Source organism: Alligator mississippiensis, chromosome 16 (assembly GCF_030867095.1).
Source record: "Alligator mississippiensis isolate rAllMis1 chromosome 16, rAllMis1, whole genome shotgun sequence".
Taxonomy (NCBI): Eukaryota; Metazoa; Chordata; order Crocodylia; family Alligatoridae; genus Alligator; species Alligator mississippiensis.
Window position 1 is genome coordinate 24,141,863 of NC_081839.1, and position 6,805 is coordinate 24,148,667.

The window sequence follows — 6,805 nt, forward strand, 5'->3', positions numbered from 1 at the left end:
AAACAGCTTAGCCAGAGGTTAGGGAGAAACCTTCCTCAGGGATAGGCTATTGCACAAAGCTAGGTGAAAAATAGCTTTTTCCAACTTCTCAACAACCCTGAAATGTGCGTTATTTGGAAAGGAAATAAAATTTTCCATTTTTTTCTGTAAAATCAAACATCTGGAAAAATTAATTTCAAGTCAATTTTGAAAAATTTCATTTCAACCCTACTGAAAGATTCCGTGCCTGGTTTTCTACACATTTTATATTTCAAATAGAATTAAAGGAAATTTTGACTCAAAGCATCAGTTCAGACTTGAAAGGGCAAATTACTTTTGTTTTGAAAAGGTTGGAACGGAATATGTTGAATCCTTAAGAAAATGGAATGAAAAAATTGCTGAGTTGGACACCTATTTGCAAACCATTTCAGTGTGGTTAAATTTACATTATTTGACTGAAGAAATGTTTCATTTGAAGCATGTTGCCCAACTCCACTATTGCATAGTTCTCCAGGGCCTTTCTCTTATCTTCCTCTGAAGTATCTTGTGCTGACAGTTGTCACAGGACAGGATTCTGGACCCGATCGAACTTCACTTCAATCACAGAGTTTCATGGACAATTAAATATATGTACCCAGGGTCTAGTTCTTCTTTGTTCCTTACACACAGCAGGGATCCATCCCAGGCCCATATGTTGGGGGCTCTGTGCTTGCTAACAGTCTCTGTGTCTTCTGTTTCTGTTTATTTGTCTTCTGTTGTGTCGTTTTTTTAACCAGAAACTTGGAAAGCAATCGCTCTTGTGTTGCTGTGCCATCTGGCAGCTGACTAATGATTACAGTAGCAAACAAAACCCAAACATTTAAAATAGCCCCGATGAAAGTTCCTTTTTATTAAGAGGACAGAGTGGGGAAGGGAATAGAGAAACAAAACTGAAGCCTTGTCTTCTCTCTAACTGCTGACTAGCTCAGTCTCCTGCAACAAAGTCTTTCAGGTGAGGATCTCAAAATGTTTTATAGCAAGGTATTAATATCAACCTGCTTTGTAGATGGGGAAACTGAGGCACAAGGCCACAAAGCAAGATAGGGCCAGAAGTAAAACCATGGCCTCTTGATTCTTAATCCCTAGCTGTAACCACTATCTGACACCAGCAGGACAATATACCTTTCCAATCTAAACAGGTAGAGCAGATAAAGGAAAGAGTACCATGAGCTACGGAGATATTATTATTAAGTGACTTGCTCAAGGTTACAAGAAGGCAGTTAGCAGAACTGAGATCAAAATTTGGTTTTCTGAGTTCCAAGACACTCCTTTACCATCTTTCTTCTCTCCTGATTTTTTTTAGCTCCACAGCCTTTGGTTTTCAACCAGTTATGTGCAAATTGAGGTTTTCTGGCTTTGTTTTGCTGGGATTCAGATATAAGGCAGCATCTGGTTATGCAAAGACACTCTCAAGAGGCCACAAGAGCAGTGTCAGGTCAGTGGTAAGTAATTTACAGGAAGATCATCATCATAGTCATCACAAGAACTAGTAATGGGGACCGTCAGGGCTGAAGTCGAGCGATACAGAGGAAATAAAAATAAAGAATATTCAGCTGTTTGTAGTCAGGCTTTTTAATGCTACACAGCCAAATAACAATATACAATGCCGATAGTACATGAATTAGCTTGGATTTCTTGGTGCCAGTAAATATATGGCACTTACGTACTAATTCTTCTCTTTTCCACTTGTCTTGCCCCAGTCCTTTCTCTCTGGTGTATATGCATACGCACATCTTCACACACCCGTCCATTGCCTTACATCTGGCACCCTGGTATTGGAAATGCAGGATCAAATGGCTGCGCTTCATAGCACATGGGAACACATTCTGCAGAGGGTGAGTGACAGAAGGGCAAAACACATGACTTTAAGACCATCCTCAATCACTGACTGGGTAAAGTCTCCCTCCCCCCTGTAGACGGTTTTGCATGTTTCCATTCCCTCCTTTGTAGACTTTGTGGCAGGCTTCCTTTCCACTCGAGGAGAGGCTACTGTGGAAAGATACTGGGTCAGTCTACATGGCACAATGCCGTGTCTTGTAGAGATACCCAAGCAAGGCTTGAATGGGATTGCTTGAATATTGTAAGTGATATAGCCATATTAGTGCAGTGCTCTGCCTGGGCTAATAGACCCATATTTCTCATGAAAGTTAATTACACCACATGGAGCACAAATTTAATGAAACTCTACTGTATCTGGGGCCCAAGCTAGATCGTTCACAGCACTTCACTGCTGTTGTGTAGACATGCTCAGCGGTGCCCCACTACTGAAGACACTGCACCTTTATGCCAGCAGACATTGCTGTGATCCAAGCATAGACCTCTCCCTTTACTCATTACATGGACCCTTGTTAACACCCTGCAGTGCATCATGTTATCTTAACTAGCCAGAGCAGACCCAAGTCAGATCAGGCACCACTGAGTGGTTAGCCAGTGCACCTGCACATCCATATATCAGAAGCTAACTAGAAGTCATTAGAGTGCAGAACAAGAAGCCATAATGAGGAAGAGGAAGTTTTGCTACTGATCCTGCACTGATATTTGCTCTAAGTCTAGATCACTGTTGAAATCAATGGCTGTTTTACCATGTATTCCAATGGGATGAACCCTTGGTCCCTCAGTATGGACACGAGTGAAAAATGGACCTTAGCTCAAATGAAGCGATCTTATCTCTCACCTTCTTTCCTACCCCTGAGGGAAGAGGGAATGAATGTGGGTGCTTGGTTTGACCTCTATTTCCCTGGGTGGTTATGGGTGACTGGATCCTGCAAATTAAAGTCTGGCAGGAAATGGGGTCAAGGATAGGAGCGGGGTCAGAGATGAAACCATCACATTGTGGCATGCACAGAACAGAGGCTTTGCAAAACAGGCTGATACTTGAATGCAAAGCTTGGGCAACTGCTGAGGCCTTCAATTCTCCCCTATCCACTGTGATTAAGTATGTGTTTCCCACAGGGCCACAATTTCTATAATAAAGCAAATAGGGGTTTCCATTTTCCAAAGTATTCAGTGAGTTTGAATGTCTCAGATTTTGGAAGCCTAACTACAGACACCTTAAGGGGGTGTTTTTCAGATGGCGGGTACTCAAAAATGCTCCAAATATCAGGCTCTTCTCAGGTGCCTGTGGTGGCTCTCGTATTAAAAGTCACTTTTTACAATATAAGGACTCAGACATTCTGCCTAAAAAGCCATGGGGCCTAGTTCTCTGCTGCTTTGCCCTGGCATGGCCACTCTGATCCAGTAGCAGTGTACTAATGGGAATGACAAATCTAAGGACAATCAAAAGAGAAATTGGCCTTTGATCTTTACTTGGGTTCTGGCTGAGCGAATCCCTATTATACTCATGATTAGCTCTTAAGAGCATGATACTCATTGCATTTATCTTTGTGTTTTATAATAAAGCTCCTTCTATTATGCAGTGTTTTCTTTGCCCTGGCCTGCAGCACTTTTTCTTTATCCCTTGGGCCTCTCAGAGGGAAAACAATTGTAAGGGGTGCTAAATGGCAGTGGTGAGGTAAAACTGAACAGGTTCATCACTGAAAACTCAGTGCTCCTAAAGGGCGATCTCGTCTACTTGACCTCAATGAAGGGCTCCATGCCAGAACTTATTATGGAGCTCCAGGGGAAGGGAGGGGCTGCAAACTCAAAGAAGTCAATGGAGAACAGGGAGCAACAATGAAAGGGCAGGGATGGGGTGAGGTCAGAGAGATAACAGGCCCATCCCTGCTGGCGACATGGAGTAGAGACCCTTCGTACACTGTAAAGTCACACAATGGTGAAGGACATAAAGGATATTTTATGCCCTAACAAATGTCAAGTCAGTCCCAAGGCTGCTGTGAACGTTGGGACACCTTAGATGGTGGCAAAAGGCATGTCTGAAATGCGTGTGTATCCTTCTTCAGGCCACCTCTTGCCATCCCCCCCGCAAAGAAAAACTCTCCAAGCCTGCTTTGAAAGAGCATATATGCAACTGGGGCCCATTCCCTCCTACAAAAGCTATGTTCTCTGCCCCTTGCTATCTCTTGGACAGCCCTCATTGCCATACATTTGAGCACATTCATGTTCCTAGCACTCTTCAGCAGTGCTGCCATCCATTTTCCAGATGGGACACTGAAGCACAGAAAGAATAAGTGACAGATCTTCAAAGGTACTTAGACATCTAAAGCTTCAGCTAAGCATTTACTAGGATTTAAGAAGGTGCTAAAGGAGAAGGTGTACCTACCTCCCATAGACATTGAATGGCTGATGGAGCTCTAAATCCAAGTATGTCCCATCTGCCTTTTTAGGTGCCTCAGTGCCTTGGTATGGATGAAGTAGCTTGCCCAATATTGCACCAAAAGGGGAACTGAGCCTAGCCCTACGAAGGCCTTGGTTAACTGCCTAACCACTGGCTCATCCTTCCTCTCTCAGCTAGGGGAGCTTCTTCAGCAGTTCTTTGATGTCAGTGAATGAGCCCACACCACCCCAAAGAAGGTACACCGTAATCTCCATACTCAGTGCCTTGCTTCATACCTAGCTACCCACTGCTTCTCTTTCCACATCTCTTCTCCACAATGATACCCCAGTTCTTTTCTTCCTTTTTTCTTTCAAAAAGCCTTTGACAAGGTCTCCCATTAGAAACTCTTAACAAAGCTAGGTAGTCACAGGATTACCCACTTGTGAGATAATTACAGGGAAAGCCCACTTGTGGATTAGAAATTGTCTTAAAAATAGAAAACAAAGAGTGAGTGTAAGTGGTCAGGTTTCAGGATGGAAAGAAGTAAATAGAAAGGTCCCCCAAGGATCTGTCCCCCAAGGATCTGTTTTTGGGACCAGTGCTGTTTAACATTGTTGTAAATGATCTGGAAAAGGGGGTGAGTAGCAACATGGTCAAATGTGTGGATGATACAAAATTATTCAAAGTGGTAAAGAGCAAATAGGCAACTATATGGCTGATGTCAATGTAGGTAAGTGTAAAGTGATGCACATGGGCAAAAATAATCCAAACAATACCTACATTATGATGGGCTCTACACGGGTACCACACGGGAGAGTGATCTGGGAGTCATTGTGGACAGCTCACTAAAAACATCAGCTCAGTGCTCAGCAACCATCAAAAGGGCAAACAAAATATTAGTGATTATAGAAAAGGGAACTGCAAGCAAAATGGAAAGTATCATTGTGCTCCTTTATAAATCCATGGTGCAACCACACCTTGAATACTGTGCCCAGTTCTGGTCTCCACACCTCAAAAATGGTATATAACAACTAGAGAAGATAGCGGGATGGGTAACAAGGATGATTAATGGTATGAACAGACTTCAATATGAGGAGAGATTAAAGAGGCTAGGCCTGTTAGAAAAGAGACGTTTGAGGAGGGACATGATAAGGTTTTACACAATACTAAATAGCAAAGAGAAAGTAAATAGGGATTTATTATTTACTCTCTCACACAATAAAAGAACTAGGGGGTCACAACATGAAATTAGTAGGTAGAAAGTTTAAAACCGAAAAAAAAGGTACTTATTTTTCATGCAGCATGTAATTCAAGTGTGGAAGTCATTGCCCCCAGATGTTGTGGAAGCTGACAGTTTAGCCAGATTCAAAAAGGGACTGGACACATTTTTGGCGGAAAGGTACGTTAGTAGCTATTGAGCATGGGAGTTAGGGGTACAGCCTGTGAATCAGAATTTCCTAGACCTTAAATGCTGAAGGCTGCATGTAAGAAAGAAACAGTGGGAAAACCCTGGTCATACCCAGTTCACTCTCCCTTTCAGTATCCACTCGCTGCCATTGTATGGCACAGGTTTACTGGGGAAGATGGACCTATAGTCTGACCCAATAAATGGCAGTTTTTATGGTCTTATGTACACCAGTTAAATTCTTTCCCTATCTGAATCTTTTTAGACACTACCATTAGCTCCCACAAATTATTTTTGGGAGGCAGCTTACATGAAAGATGCTATGCAATATATAGGGCTTTCCTCTGTGTTCCCTTGCAGGTATGTGCAAAGAAATACCAGGGCCTGAGGCTTTGGGGTACTACACTACACCAGAAATTTATTTTCTGTACTATCAACTGGGACAGAATCTGGTTTTCAGTGGAGTCAATAGAAAAAGTATCATGGACTTTAGTAGACAAGGTTCTTTGGGTAGATGTGATAACTTTTATTAGACCAACGGAGTAGCTGGGAAAAAAGGTTTTTGTGAGCTTTCAGGCACAATCACCCTTCTTCAGGCATAGGAAGCAGTAGCATTAGGAGGTTAACTTTAAAAAAAATGGATAATGTTCTTCATCCAGGGATCTTGGAGTTCTTTATCATTCCATTTAGACCTCAGCTACCTCAGGTCCTAGGTCATTATCTGATCTGTGGAAGTCTGTAGGCCACCAAAATATCTCAGTTCATCAATAATCAAAGGAAATGTGTGTGGTCCAGACAGAAGTATTTTGGGAGTTGTTCTTGCATGTGTTTATTTGGGGTATACTCCTGCTTCTGTGGAAGCCAATGGGAGCTTCGGGGTTGACTTCAGCAGGAACAGAATTGTGACCTAAAAGTAACTAGTGTGGCTTTGTCCACTTTAGAAAGTTTTGTTGCATTAACTGTACTAGCATGTTAAAGGAGTAATAATGTCCCACACCAAGCATGGCTATAGTTTTTATCAGTCTAAAAGTGTTTCTATCAGTACAGCTCAGGTTATGAACATGCTAGGAGCACTCTACCAGTAGGATACCCATCCAGTACAAAGCACTGCACATATAGACTCAACTGGACTAAAGCTGTGCTTTGTGCTTCCAGAGCAAAATCATCCT